Source organism: Macaca mulatta, chromosome 10, assembly GCF_049350105.2.
Source record: "Macaca mulatta isolate MMU2019108-1 chromosome 10, T2T-MMU8v2.0, whole genome shotgun sequence".
Lineage (NCBI taxonomy): Eukaryota > Metazoa > Chordata > Mammalia > Primates > Cercopithecidae > Macaca > Macaca mulatta.
This window is the reverse complement of record NC_133415.1, coordinates 36228371-36245100: the sequence shown is the minus strand read 5'-3', so window position 1 is coordinate 36245100 and position 16730 is coordinate 36228371. Positions and strand designations below refer to the sequence as shown.

Below are 16730 nucleotides of genomic sequence, written 5' to 3'. Positions count from 1 at the left end.
AGAGATTTGATTACTGAAAGATTTTTAAAGAGTATACTTTAAAAAGAGAGAAACATTTTCTTGTACAAAGTTAACATACAAATAAAAGTGTTAAAGACTTGATATTGAAATGTCAATCTATGGTGGACACTGAACAGAAGAAACTACATAGTCCTTAGATGCCTCAGTTTCAGAAGCATAAAAATATAATAAAAGTGTAATTCCATGCATTTTATTTAAACTCAATAAGCTAAATTTGGGGATACTTGAACAATTTAACTATAGAATGAGTCTACTTTTTAGAAATATTTTTCATCACCAATACATTAAAAATTTGTAGCACTTTAATCCCATTTTCTGGAGAATATTAACTATTCTTCTATCAGAACTGATTTGTATCAATGGAACAAGAGTGGCATAGACATTGCCTACAAGGTTCTGGATGCTCAGGATGATTGGGTTATATGTCCATAACAGGGCTGAAGACGATGAGATGATAAGGTTCACCGAGTACATGACCATAGAGCAACTCACCAGTGGCAGGATGATCTGGGTAACCCTTTTCTCTGGCGAGGATCTTGGGGAGTAGCTGGTACTCTGAAGATGCTGGGATCACCTCTGATGCTTGGACAAAAAGATCACCATGTATGCACTTGACAGCAGCATAATCCTACAAGGAAGACATCCCTGGATAATGTCAGAATAAAAAACACTCCCCACATGATGGGCTTCATGGGTATTTGCTGACCTTAAATAGATTGGTCTGGGTCACAATGGAAGAAGCCACAGTGAAGAATATTATGTTACTACTGAAAGACAAATTGAGGGAATTAAAAAAAAAAAAGGAAAAAGGAAAAAAGAGGACACTGACAATTTTATTTGTAAATTTATGTTTAAAGCTTGCCAACCAGAAGGTGCTGAGGCTGATTGTGCTGGCCTGGTGCATACTCAGGAGACAGGTGGTACAGATATAGAGGCCCCTTGTCACTTTGTTTATGTAGATCAAGGACTTGCATTTGAAGTTATTCCCAAAATGCAGTGATTCACACATATCTGGATGCAAAACATCTGCTACAGTGAGGATCATCACTACCTGAATGAAGGCCAAGTGACAGCTGATCAAGTCATATGGCTTAGGTTTGTGATCCTGAAAGAGTGTGAAGTTGTGGAAGAAAAGCAAAAAGGCATTGGCTGAAAGTCCAATGGCAGATTCAGAAAAAAAAACCAACAAACAAAAACTTTTAAGCATAACTGAAGTGAAAAGTGTGTTCATATTAATGACAAAAATAAACATATTTCATATATCTGGGACCAAAACAATGGATCTCACATTATCAATGTTTGTTCTTTAGTGTCCAAAATGATCACATCATTATTTTAATTTTACCCACTTCTTCTTGGTTAACTATATCATATAAATTCTGCATAATCCAATCTCTGCACTGTTTTCTACACCAAATAACTTACATATGTAAAACATCAACACATTCATAATTATGCCTGTGTAGGTACACAATTTCTAAACTTCTATTATACCTATGCCTCTCCTTTTAGAAATCATATCCTTGTTGTTTAATATTTCTGCATTCTATATTAAGCATCTAGAATGGTAAGGAACATATAAAATTGCTCAATGGTATTTGCTCAGTTAAATTAAATAAAAATTTATTCTAATAGGAAAGAATCACCAACAAACAAATGCTAATATCTAGTTGACTCTTTCTCACATCCCATCACTTTGATACATCTCATTTCTTCATCACTCTCCTGTGATTTTGGACTCAGTAATTCTACCCAATGCACTATAATAATTAATGATAATACCCTTATTTTCAATCAGCTGATTCTCAATCTTTATTTCATCTGAAACCTTATATTTCCTTTGCTATGAACTGTGAAATATTCTCAGTATCTGAGAATTAAAATGAACTTACTTAAGGGGCATTATTGCCCCTTAAAGATTATATTGTGTGTTTACCAATAATCTAATTCTTTTACCTAAAAATGATGCTGATTTTCTCCAAGTTTATTTTTCATCCCAGAAATATTTTATGAGACTCTCTTCCTCTCAGTACAGGAGTGCCACCTGTCAATTATCAAGAAAAAAATTGCCACTTTAGTCACTGCTTGACAAGCATGAACTTGCACCTAAATAATCACATGTTGATTCTTTTCCTGAGACATCACTTACTGCAGGGATACTCTCAAATGCCTAGAAAAATGCTATCTGCAATAGTAAAGGTAATTCCCCTAAAGTTTTCTCAGAATATCTGCAATACCAGAATATCTTGTAAAGTTTCACAGAATAATGATGCAGTTACTGTCTCATGTTATTTAGCTTGGGTTCGGGCATCATTATTTCATCAGTTGAATTTAATCCAGAACTAAGAACAGTTTAGCTTCATGACATGGAGAAATAGAAAACCACCACCTTCACTCAGATTCTTATGAGATGAAGGTGTGTCCGTCTCTATATTCAAGGACATTTATTACTGTACTGTCCCATAAATATGAATATGTAAGGCAAAGCAGAAATGTTGACAGCATTCTTGGCTAATAATCCGGCTAGGCTGATTAATGACTGAAGTAGAAAATTGCCTTAAAGCCACCTGATACATATATAAAATGTTATAAGACATATGTTGTATAGTTAATTAAGTAATTGTTACTTTTTTAAAGACTTAATCTAGTAAGAGAACACGTTTATTTTAGCTGCAAGAACCAAACGACAGAGAGCTCCTACCAGCATACAGTGGCACCCTTGGCACAGTTGGATTCTACTAGCAATTTGGAACCAGAAATAGTAGGATCATATTAAATTAATGACTTAATGTTCTCTAAATATTAGGATTACACTCCATTACCAGTAACAAAATAGTTGGGTATGGATTAATAATATGTGTACAATGATTTATTGACTATATTTATGTAATTTTATTGATATACTCCATGTTATAAACCATACATCAAAAAGAAATGATGTAAATAGTTAGATAAAATAACATTGATAATGTTAGCATTTTCTTCTCCCACTACCAATAGACATTGAGCTCACCCTCTCTAATTCATGCCCTTCCCTCTGTTAAGTGGCCATCACACACTGAAAAGGACTTGACTTTCTGAATTATCAAATGGTGTATTTCTCCATGAGAACCTGAAGGGCATTGCTACTGAGCCTGGACAGGAAAGAACCATGGTCCCCATGGAACAGGTGTACAAATAATTACTTTTAATAATAAATTATTTTTATTGTATATTTAAAAAATATATCTCAGTTGACACAACTGAACTGATTGTTGTCTTCAATATATCAAAAGTGTTTTATTTTTATGCAAATTTTAAACATTGCATCGTTAATTTCTTCTAATGATTCTGGCAAATTTATTATGAAAAAATCATGGAATTTGCAATAACAGGATGACAAACTGGGAGAAATAAAATAAATAAAAAATCCATAGAAGTTACTTACACTTTGGTCAGAGTGCAAAAAATAATTGAGTTTTATTTGATACACTAAAAAAATAAAATCTGAACACATTTTAGCTCTCAATATGAGAAGTGACAACTAGATACTGCTAGGGCTAAGGGTAAAGCTATTCTCAGAAAACACACAATGCAAATTAAGTTCACTCTCATTTTACTGACTTAATTTTAGGCTGTTCTCAATATCATAAGTCTCAAAGTGTAGACATGATCATGGATAATGATGGGGAAAATAACACCATTAAATGCACTGGGCAAAAAAGGACTGATCATAACATATGTGGGGTTAGATCAGACATCTGAAGAAAAGATAAGGCATATAATGAAAGAAAGAAGTCATTTATAAGAACCCAAGAACTATTTGTATAGAATGAATATGTTCCATTGAGGGGAAAAAGTCTGGTAAAATTTATTTTTTTACCTTCATCACAAAATTTAACTTTTAAAGTGGTTTTATTTTATAAATAATATTTGAATAGTGAGTAATCTTTTCACTTTGCATCCTGTAGATTTAAGAATAAAATCTATTTTTAAAAACTGTTTGTTACATTAATCAAAAGTGTCATTTTAAACATACATTTTTTCCATATTAGTTGAGGAACCCTGAAAGACCTATGATTGGTCATAATAACAAAAGTAATTATGAGCATTTTGGGTGTCAACTTGAGGGGGCTGATTGACAAATGGCAATAAGTGGCAACCTCAAAAAGTCAGATGACAAATTTAGAAAATAAAAACTCATTTTTCACTAAAGTTAGTTTCATAAACATATCTTTTTAAAATACACAAATGCCAGAAGAATAACTAAATAAGCATCAAATGTTACTGATTTACTGCAGTGCATCAGCAATTCTCTAGAAATTAAACTTAATGTGGGGTGCAGCTGAAAGTACAACTCTTGCTGAGAAGCAGATTGCTAATTCTGAGGCATTTAATTCTCAGCTGCCCTGAGGGAAAGCATAGGCATGGAAAGTGTCACTCCTGAATTAGGAGGCAGAAAAATAGCTGGAGAGAGTTGACCACAAATTGTGTGCTACCAATTTTGAAAACCCTACAAATACTACAGGAAAATTTTTAGTTTCTATTTTGTTTATTTTTTTCTGACCATCCCAACCAAGAAGACATCAATTAATAGACACCCGTCTTTACTAAAGGCTTGAAAGTTTTAATTTTACCCATTATGTCCATATATATTACAGTAAAGAGATTGCAAGTCATAGCTATTAACTGTGTCAAATATTAAATTTGGAGGGATAGTTCCAAGTGGGAAATTGAAATGTGAAGGAATGCATTCTTTTCTGTGTACACTAATTAAAAGCAATTGAACTTCTTTCTGATATTATCCTCCCTCAGTGCATAAAATGCAGACAGAACATTTGAAATGCTTTAATTAATCTATTTAATATTCACAGACATAATGATTTTGTGCTTTTAACTTTTCTGGAGATTTCTATGCCTTCACTGATCACAAATTTTTGACCTCAGTTTAGGCTGCTGGCCTAAAAACAGACACATGTGGCCCACTGCTGTCACTGCCAGGGCCCAAAAACTGGTTCTCTGGTGTCCAAGTCCCCAGGTAAACTTCAGCACAACTTCAACTAATATCTACACCCTAAGCCGCTGAGGAAATCACAGAAACCACTGACCCTATGTACTGCCAAAGAAGTCATAAAAAGATCACACTACCACAAGCACACAAAATCAAAACCAGAGTAATTTCTTTAGTCAACAACGTACATATATCCTTAGGAAAACATATTTTTCTACAAATGCAATTTTAAAAAATTGGAACACAAGATATGTACATATCAATAGAATGACACAGGAAACATAAAAAAGCAGGAAAATATGACACCACCAAAGGACTACAACAATTGTCCAGTGATATAGTTTGGATTTCATATTGAAATGTAATTCCCAAGGTTGGAAGTGGGGACTGGTGAAAGGTGACTGGATCATGGGAGTGGATTTCTCATGAATAATTTAGCACCATCCCTCTTGGTACTGTCCTCATAATAGTGAGTGAGTTTTCATGAGTTCTGTTCATTTAAAAGTGTGTAACACCTCCCCTTTGTTCTATTGCTCCTGCTTTCACCATGTGATGTGTGTGCTCCCCCTTGGCCTTCTGCCACGATTGGAAGCTTCCTGAGGCTCCTCCAGAAGCAGGTGTCACTATTCTTCTTGTAATGTCCGCAAAACTGTGAGCCAATTAAACTTCTTTTCCTTATAAGTTACCCAGTTTCAGATATTTCTTTATAGCAATGCAAGAACATGCTAATACATTCAGCAACAGACCCTAATATAAAAGGAATTGCTCAGAATGCCACATGGGGAATACAAAATGTTTATTTGAAAGAAGCTCAATGAGATACAGGACTGTAGGGAAAAGAAAAAAGATCAGACTGTTACTGTGTCTATGAAGAAAGGGAAGACATAAAAAATTCCACTTTGACCTGTACCTTGAACAATTGCTTTGCTTAAATGCTGTTAATTTGTAACTTTGCCCCAGCCACTGTGCCACAACCTTGTGCTCCCAGAAACATGTGTTGTATGGAATCAAGGTTTCAGGGATATAGGGCTGTGCAGGACATGCCTTGATAACAAAATATTTACAAGCAGTATGCTTGGTAAAAGTCATCGCCATTCTCTAGTCTCAATAAACCAGGGGCACAATGCACTGTGAAAAGCCACAGGGACCTCTGCCTTGGAAAGCCAGGTATTGTCCAAGGTTTCTCCCTATGTGATAGTCTGAAATATGGCCTCGTGGGATGAGAAAGACCTGACCGTCCCCCAGCGCGACACCCATAAAGGGTCTGTGCTGAGGTGGATTAGTTAAAGAGGAAAGCCTCTTGCAGCTGAGATAGAGGAAGGCCACTGTCTCCTGCCTGCCCCTGGGAACTGAATGTCTTGGTATAAAACCCGATTGTACATTTGTTCAATTCTGAGATAGGAGAAAAACTGCCCTATGGTGGGAGGCAAGAAAAGTTGGCAGCAATGCTGCTTTGTTATTCTTTACTCCATTGACATGTTTGGGTGGAGAGAAACATAAATCTGGCCTACGTGCACATCCAGGCATAGTACATCCCCTTGAACTTAATTGTGACGTAGATTCTTTTGCTCACATGTTTTCTTGCTGACCTTCTCCCTATTATCATCCTGCTCTCCTACCTCATTCCTCTTGCTGATATAATGAAAATAATAATCAATAAAAACTGAGGGAACTCAGAGACCGGTGCTGGTGCAGGTCCTTGGTATGCTGAGTATTGATCTCCTGGGCCACTGTTGTTTCTCTGTACTTTGTCTCTGTGTCTTATTTCTTTTCTCAGTCTGTTGTCCCACCTGACAAAATATACCCACAGGTGTAGAGGGGCAGGCCACCTCTTCACAAGAGAAATCTAGAAACAAATACAAAGAAATCATAAAATCAATTCAGGATAAGAACTGAGAAATTTACCAGAGAGATCAATATTTTAAAGAAAAAGCAAGCAGAAAATCTAGAACTAAAAAATTCATTGAAAGAAATACAAAATACATTGAAATCATTAATAATAAAATAATCAGAATAATAAATCTCAGAAATTGAAGACAGGCTTTTTGAAATTATTCATTTAGACAAAAAAAAACTAAGAATGAGCAACATCTTCAAGATGTCTGGGACTACACAGAGTGATGGAACTTATGAATTATCAATATTCCTGAGATCACCCTCTATTAGTCCATTTTTGCACTGCTATAAAGAAATGCCTGAGACTGGATAATTTATAAAGAGAGGAGGTTTAATTGACTCACAGTTCTGCAGGATATACAGAAAGCATACTGGTTTCTGCTTCTAAGGAGGCTTCAGAAAGCTGCCAATCATAGCAGAAGGCAAAGGGGGAGTGAGGCACATCACATGGCTGGAGTAGGAGAAAGAGGCAAGGAAGGTGCACACTACACACTTTAAATCAACCATATCTCACAATAACTCACTCACTATTACAAGAACAGCAGCAAGGAAATGATACTAAGCCATTTATGAGAAACTGCCCCAGTGATCCAATCATTTTCCACTAGGCCCCACCTCCAACATTGGTGCCCCACCTTCAACATGAGATTTGAGTGGGGACACAGATCCAAACCATATCACCCTCAGATGTAGATAGACCAAAACTTTAGAAAATATATGTAAGGAAATAATGAATGAAAACTTCCCAAGTTTATCAAGAGAGTCAGACATCCAGATACAGGAGGCCCAGTGATCCCCAGGAAAATACATTGCACAAAGGACTTAACCATGGCATATTATATTCAGAATGTCTAAAGTAAAAGTGAAAGTATTTTAAAATTAGCAAGAGTAAAGTATCTAGTCACCTATAAAGGAAACTGCGTCAAACTAACAGCAGACTTTCCAACAGAAACCTTGCAGGCCAGAAGTGAATGAGACGGTATCTTCACAAAGTGTTTAAGAAAAACACTGTCAGCCAGAAGTTTGTATCTTTTTAATAAACTTCATAAATGAAGGAGAATTAAAGTTTTCTCTAGACAAGCAAATGCTAGGAGACTTTGTCACCACTAATCTAGTCCTATAGGAAATGCTCAAAAGGGTCTTAAACACGGAAAAAAAAGGTTGATATTCACAAAAATATACAAAAGATATAAAATTCACAGTTTATATAAAACAACTGCGCAAGGAGCAAGGGAAAAATATAAAATGGCAACATGACAGAATTTCATCAAACCACAAAGACAGAAAAAAATAAAAAAAGAAGTTATAAAATAACTTGAAAACAACAATATAACAAGAACAAAATCCTATATATCAATGTTAACCTTGAATATAAATAGAATAAATGCTCTACTTAAAGGATAAAGATTGGCAGAATGAATTTTGTAAAACCATAGCATAATTATATGCTGCCTGTAAGATACTCATCTTACCCATAAAGACACATATAAACTAAAAATAAACAGGTGGAAAAAGATATTCCACACAAATGAAAATCAACAGTAAGCAAGACTAGGTATACTTAAAAACTGTACAACAAAAATCATTTTAAAGAAGACAAAAAAGATCATTATATAATGATAAAGAGATCAACTTAGCAAGAGGATATAACAATCCCAAATACATATATATCCAACATCAAGCACCCAAATTCAGAAATCCAATATTCCTAGACCTGAAAAAAGAGATAGACACAATACAATAATAGTGGGGGAATTCAACATCCTGCTCACAGCACCAGACAGATCATCAAGATAAAAATTAACAAACATTGGTCTTAAATTAGACTTGAGACCAAATGGACATAATAGACATTTACAAAGCATTCTACCCAATATATATTCTTTTCATCAGCACATGGAACACTCTCTTAGACTACAAGTTAGGTCACAAAACAAGTCTTAAATTTTTAAAAATCAAAATCATATCGAGTATCTTCTCAGGCTACAGTGGAATAAAGCTAGAAATCAACAGCAAGAGGAACTTTGGAAACTATATAAATACATGGGAATTAAATAACATGCTCCTGAACAGTCACTAGGTCAAAAAAGAAATTAAGATGGAAATTAAACATTTTTTGAAACAAGTGAAAATAAAAACACAACATACCAAAACCTGTGATATACAGCAATAACAGTGCCAAGAGGGAAGTCTTAAGATTAAATGCCTATATCAAAAAAGTAGAAGGACCACAAATTTACAAGCTAATGTCACGCCTCAAGGAACTAGAAAAAGAACAAACCAAACCCAAAGTTAGCAGAAGAAAATAAATAACAAGGAACAAAACAAAAATAAATAACATAGAACCCCCCAAAAATACAAAGGATCAATAAAACAAAAAAAAATAGTTATTTGAAAAGATATACAAAACTGATAAACCACTAGCTAGACTAAGAAATAAATAAAGAAGACCCAAATAAACACAATCAGAAATGACAAAGAAGACATTACAACTGATACCCCAGAAGTACAAAAGGTCACTAAAGACTATTACAAACAAGTATTTACAACTTAGATAACCTAGAGTAAATGGATAAATTCCTGAAAACACACAATTTCCCAAGATTAAACCAGGATAAAAGAGAATTCCTGAACAGACAAATAATTGGTATGAGATTGAAATCGGTAATAAAAAAATCTCTCAACAAAAAAATCCCAGGATCAGGAGGATTCACAGCCAAATTACACCAAACATACAAAAAAAAAATTAATACCCATTCTTTTGAAACTATTCTAAAACATAGATAAGGAGGGAATCCTCAACAAAACACTAAAAAATGTAATCCAACAGCACATCAAAAAGATACTACACCATGATCAGGTGGAATTTATCCCAATGGCGGAAGGATAGTTCAACATATGGAAATCAGTAAGTGTGATATATCACATCAACAGAATTAGAAACAAAAACCATATGATCATCTCAACAGATGCAGAAAAGGCATCCAATAAAACTCAGCATCCCTTCATGATAAAAATCCTCAACAAACTAGGCATAGAAGAAATATACCTCAATGTAATAAAGATTATATACAACAAACCCACAGCCAACATCATACTTTTTAAAAAATAGAAACCTTTCAGATCCTCCTGTGCATCATTCATCTATAAGAATGTTGTAGTATTTCTGCTTATTCCAAGAGGGCAGCTGATTAATATCAATCTCTTTTTCTTTCTCCCACCAGAATCAGAAGACCTTTCAGAACAGGATTTTCTTGTTCACTTGTTTTACCTACATCCTTAGCAACTAGCACAGAGCCCTAAATAGAGAAATTTGAAAATACATTTAATGATGCTGGTAGAAATATTTCTGAGGACATGTTTTGTGCATAAGGAAATGAATAAGAAGACTTTTTCCTCACTTTTTGCAAAGACTTCAATCATAAGGCTAAAATATGCATTACCTAAATTCTATCTCATTTTCTTAATAATTCTATCTCATTTTTAAAAATTTTAGATTCAGGGGGTACCTGTGCAGGTTTTTTATATGGGTATATTTTGTGATGCTGAGGTTTGGGCTTCTAATGATCCTGTTGCCCAAGTAGCAAACATAGTACCCCACAGGTAATCTCCCAACGCTTTCTCCCCATCCTCCCTCCCCTAATTTAGAGTGTCCCACGTCTACTCTTCCCATCTTTGTGTCCATGTGTAACCAACAACATCATATCTAATATGGGAAAGTTGAAAGCATTTCCTGTAAGATCTAGAACAAGACAAGGATGCCAACTTTCACTACTCTTACTCAACACTGTACTGGAATTTCTTGCCAGTGCAATCAGGCAGAAAAAAGAAATAAAATGCATTCAAATTGGAAAAGAGGAAGTCAAACTATCCCTGTTTGATGATGATATAATATTATTCCTGAAGAGCCCTAAAGATGCTGCCAAAAATTCTTAAATTTGACAAAGGAAGCAGTAAAGCTTCAGGATAAAAAATTAATGTACAAATATCAGTAGTGTTTATAGACACCAATGAGCCAGCCAAAGACCAAATCAAGAAAAAAAAAATCCCATTTACAACATCTACAAAAATTACTGGGAATATCTTTAACCTAGAAGCTGAAAGACTTCTAGAAGGAGAACTACGAAACACTGATGAAAAAAATCCTAGATGACATAAACAAATGAAAAACCCCCACACTTATAAATTAGAATATGCAGTATCATTAAAATGACCATACTGTTCAAGGCAAACTACAGATTCCACACAATCCCTATCAAATTACCAATGTCAGTTGTCACAGAATTAGAAAAAGCAATCCTAAAATTAATATGGAACCAAAAAAAGGGCCTGAATAGCCAAAGCAATTCTAAGCAAGAAGAACAAAGCTGGAGGCATCACATTACCTGTCTTCAAATTATACTACAAAACTATAGAAACCAAAACAGCATGGTACTGGCATAACATTGACACATCGATCAATGGAACAGAATAGACAACTCAGAAATAAAGCCCCATACCTACAAGCAGCTTATCTTTAAAAAAGTCAACAAAAATATATTCTGGGAAAATGGCACCCTATAAATAACTAGTGCCAGTAAAATTGGATAACCACATGTGGGATAGTAAAACTGGACCCATACCTCTCAACATATACAAAAATAAACTCAATATGGATCAAAGACCAAAGTGTAAGACCTGAAACCACAGAAATCCTAGAAGAAAACTTAGGAAAAACTCTTCCAGACATTGGTCTAGGCAAAGAATTTATGACCAAGTCCTCAAAAGCAAATGCAACAAAAATAAACAAATGAGACAATTAAACTAAAAAGTTTCCACACAGCAAAAGAAATAATTAACAAAGTAAACAGACAATCTACAAAGTGGGAAAATATATTTGCAAACTATGCATCCAATAAAGGGCTTACATCCAGAACTACAAGGAATTCTAACAACACAACAACAATAAAACAACAACAAACAACACCATTAAAAAGTGGGGCAAAGGATAAAACACATTTTTCAAAAGAGTACCTACAAGCAGTCAACAAACATGAAAAATGCTCAATATTTCTAATCAGAGAAATAAAAATTAAAATAGTACAATATAATCTTATACCAGTCGGAATGGCTATTATTAAAAAGTCAAAAAAAAAAAAAAGATGTTGGTGAGGATGTGAAGAAATGGGAATGCTTATATACTGTTGGTAAAAATGTAAATAAGTACAACCTCCATGGAAAACAATATGGAGATTTCTCAAAGAACTAAAAACAGAACTACCATTTGACCCAATTCCATCACTGGGTATATACCCAAAGGAAAATAAATCAGTATATCAAAAATATAACTGCACTCATGTTTATCACAGCACTATTCACAATTGCAAAAAAAGAAATAAACCTAAATGTCCATCAATGGAGAACTGGATATAGAAAATACTACTCAGCCATAAAATCATGTCTCTTGCAGCAACACTGATGGTATTAAAGGCCATTATCTTAAGTGAAAAACTCAGAAACAGAAAGTCAAATACTACACGCTAACTACAATAAACAGTATAGAGAAGACATTAAATGACCTGATGGAGCTGAACACCATGGCACAAGAATTATGTGATGCATGCACAAGCTTCAATAGCCAATTCAATCAAGTGGAAGAAAAGGTATCAGTGAATGAAGATCAAATGAATGAAATAAAGTGAGAGAAGTTTAGAGAAAAAAGTAAAAAGAAATGAACAAAGCCTCCAAGAAATATGGGACTATATGAAAAGACCAAATCTATGTTAGATTGGTGTACCTGAAAGTGACAGAGAGAATGAAACCAAGTTGGAAAACACTCTTCAGGATATTATTCAGGAGAACTTCCCCAACCTAGCAAGGCAGGCCAACATTCAAATTCAGGAAATACAGAGAACACCACAGATACTTTTCCAGAAAAACAACCCCAAGACACATAATTACCAGATTCACCAAGGTTGAAATGAAGGAAAAAATGTTAAGGGCAGCCACAGACAAATGTGGGGTTACCCACAAAGGGAAGCCCATCAAACTAACAGTGGATCTCTCAGCAGAAACTCTACAAGCCAGAAGAGAGTGGGGGCCAATATTCAACATTCTTAAAGAAAATAATTTTCAGCCCAGAATTTTATATCCAGCCAAACTAAGCTTCATAAGTGAAGGAGAAATAAAATCCTTTACAAACACGCAAATGCTGAGAGACTTTGTCACCACCAGGCCTACCTTACAAGGGCTCCTGAAGGAAGCACTAAACATGGAAAGGAACAATCAGTACCAACCACTGCAAAAACATGCCAAATTGCAAAGACCATTGATGCTAAGAAGAAACTGCATCAAGTAACGAGCAAAATAACCAGCTAACATCATAATGACAGCATCAAATTCACACATAACAATATTAACCTAAAATGTAAATGGGCTAAATGCACCAACTAAAAGACACAGACTGGCAAATTAGATAGCATCAAGAACCGTCAGTGTGCTGTATTCAAGAGACCCATCTCACGTGCAGAGACACACATAGGCTCAAAATAAGGAGAAGGAGGAAGATCTATCAAGCAAATGGGAACCAAACCAAGCCAAAACAAAACAAAACAACAACAAAAAAAACAACCAGAGGTTGCAATCCTAGTCTCTGATAAAACAGACTTTAAACCAACAAGATCAGAAGAGACAAAGAAGGCCATTACATAATGGTAAAGGGATCAATTCAACAAGAAGAGCTAAGTATCCTAAATATATATGCACCCAATACAGGTGCACACAGATTCCTAAGGCAAGTCCTTAGAGACCTACAAAGAGACTTAGACTCCCACACAATAATAGTGGGAGACTTTAACACACCACTGTCAATATTAGATCAATGAGACAGAAGGTTAACAAGGATATCCAGGACTTGAACTCAGCTCTGCACCAAGCAGACCTAATAGACATCTACAGAACTCTCCACCCCAAATCAATAGAATATACAGTCTTCTCAGCACCACATCACACTTATTCCAAAATTGACCACATAGTTGAAAGTAAAGCACTTCTCAGCAAATATAAAAGAATATAAATCACAACAAACTGTCTCTAAGACCACAGTGCAATCAAATTAGAACTCAGGATTAAGAAACTCACTTAAAACTGCAAAACTACATGGAATCTGAACAACCTGCTCCTGAATGACTACTGGGTAAATAGTGAAATGAAGGCAGAAATAAAGGTGTTCTTTGAAACCAATGAGAACAAAGGCACAACATACCAGAATCTCTGGGACACATTTAAAGCAGTGTGTAGAGGGAAATTTATAGCACTAAATTTCCGGAAGGGAAAGCAGAAAAGATCTAAAATCAATACCCTAACATCACAATTAAAAGAACTAGAGAAGAAAGAGCAAACAAATTCAAAAGTTAGCAGAAGGGAAGAAATAACTAAGATCAGAAGAGAACTGAAAGAGATAGAGACAAAAAAGAAAAAAAAAACCCTTCAAAAAATCAGTGAATCCAGGAGCTGGTTTTCTGAAAAGATCAACAGAATTGAAAGACCACTAGCAAGACTAACAAAGAAGAAAAGAGAGAATAATCAAATAGACGCAATAAAAAATGATAAAGGGGACATCACCACCAATCCCACAGAAACACAAACTACCCTCAGAGAATACTATAAACACCTCTATGCAAATAAACTAGAAAATCTAGAAAAAATGGATAAATTCCCGAACACATACATCCTCCCAAGACTAAACCAGGAAGAAGTTGAATCTCTGAATAGACCAATAACAGGCTCTAAAATTGAGGCAATAATTAATAACCTACCAACCAAAAAAAATCCAGGACCAGAGGGATTCACAGCCGAATTCTACCACAGGTGCAAAAAGAAGCTGGTACCATTCCTTCTGAAACTATTCCAATCAATAAAAAAAGACGGAATCCTCCCTAACTCATTATATGAGGCCAGTATCATCCTGATGCCAAAGTCTGCCAGAGACACAACAAAAAAAGAATTTTAGACCAATATCCCTGATGAACATCAACATAAAAATCCTCAATAAAATACTGACAAACCAAATCCAGCAGCACATCAAAAAGCTTATCCACCACAATCAAGTTGGCTTCATCCCTGGGATGCAAGGCTTGTTCAACATGCAAATCAATAAACATAATCCATCACATAAGCAGAACCAACGACAAAAACCACATGATTATCTTAATACATGCAGAAAAGGCCTTCGACAAAATTCAACAGCCCATCATGCTAAAAACTCTCAATAAACTAGGTATTGATGGAATGTATCTCAAAATATTAAGAATTATTTATCACAAACCCACAGGCAATATCATACTGAATGGGCAAAACCTGGAAGCATTCCCTTTGAAAACTGACACAAGACAGGGATGCTCTCTCTCACCGCTCCTATTCAACGTGGTGTTGGAAGTTCTGTTCAGGGTAATCAGGCAGGAGAAAGAAATAAAGGGTATTCGGTTAGGAAAACAGGAAGTCAAATTGTCTCTGTTTGCAGATGACATGATTGTATATTTAGAAAACCCCCATCGTCTCAGCCCAAAATCTCCTTAAGCTGATAAGCAACTTCAGCAAAATCTCAGGATACAAAATCAATGTGCAAAGATCACAAGCATTCTTATACACCAATAGCAGACAAACAGAGAGCCAAATCATGAGTGAACTCCCATTCACAGTTGCTACAAAGAGAATAAAATACCTAGGAATCCAACTTACAAGGAATGTGAAGGACCTCTTCAAGGAGAACTACAAACCACTGCTCAAGGAAATAAGAGAGGACACAAACAAATGGAAGAACATCCCATGCTTATGGATAGGAAGACTCGGTATCATGAAAATAACCATACTGCCCAAGGTAATTTATAGATTCAATGCCATCCCCAATAAACTACCAATGACTTTCTTCACAGAATTGGAAAAAACTACTTTAAAATTCATATGGAACCAAAAAAGAGTCTGCATTGCCAAGACAATCCTAAGCAAAAAGAACAAAGCTGGAGGCATCATGCTACCTGACTTCAAACTATACTCCAAGGCTACAGTAACCAAGACAGCATGGTACTGGTACCAAAACAGAGATCTAGACCAATGGAACAGAACAGAGCCCTCAGAAATAACACCACACATCTACAACCATCTGATCTTTGATAATCCTGACAAAAGCAATAAATAGGGAAAGAATTCCCTATTTAATAAACAGTGCTGGGAAAGCTGGCTAGCCAAATGTAGAAAGCCGAAACTGGATCACTTCCTTACACCTTATACAAAAATTAATTCAAGATGGATTGGAGACTTAAATGTTAGCCCTAAAACCATAAAAACCCTAGAAGAAAACCTAGGCAATACCTTTCAGGACATAGGCATGGGCAAGGACTTCATGTCTAAAACACCAAAAGCAATGGCAACAAAAACCAAAATTGACAAATGGAATCTAATTAAACTTAAGAGCTTCTGCATGGCAAAAGAAACTACCATCAGAGTAAACAGGCAACCTACAGAATGGGAGAAAATTATTGCAATCTACCCATCTGACAAAGGGCTAATATCCAGAATCTGCGAAGAACTCAAACAAATTTACAAGAAAAAACAACCCCATGAAAAAGTGGGCAAAGGATATGAACAGACACTTCTCAAAAGAATACATTTATGCAGCCAACAAACATAAAAAATAAAAAAAGCTCACCATGACTGGTCATTAGAGAAATGCAAATCAAAACCACAATGAGATACCATCTCACACCAGTTAGGATGGTAATTATTTAAAAGTCAGGAAACAACAGACACTGGAGAGGCTGTGGAGAAATAGGAATGCTTTTACACT

General features: G+C 35.3%; 1 pseudogene; it reads left to right on the top strand.

Annotated features, from left to right (window-relative positions):
* Nucleotides 1-430: 430 nt before the first annotated feature.
* On the top strand, nucleotides 431-6678 carry LOC144331492 (uncharacterized; annotated as a pseudogene).
* The last annotated feature ends 10052 nt before the right edge of the window (nucleotides 6679-16730 follow it).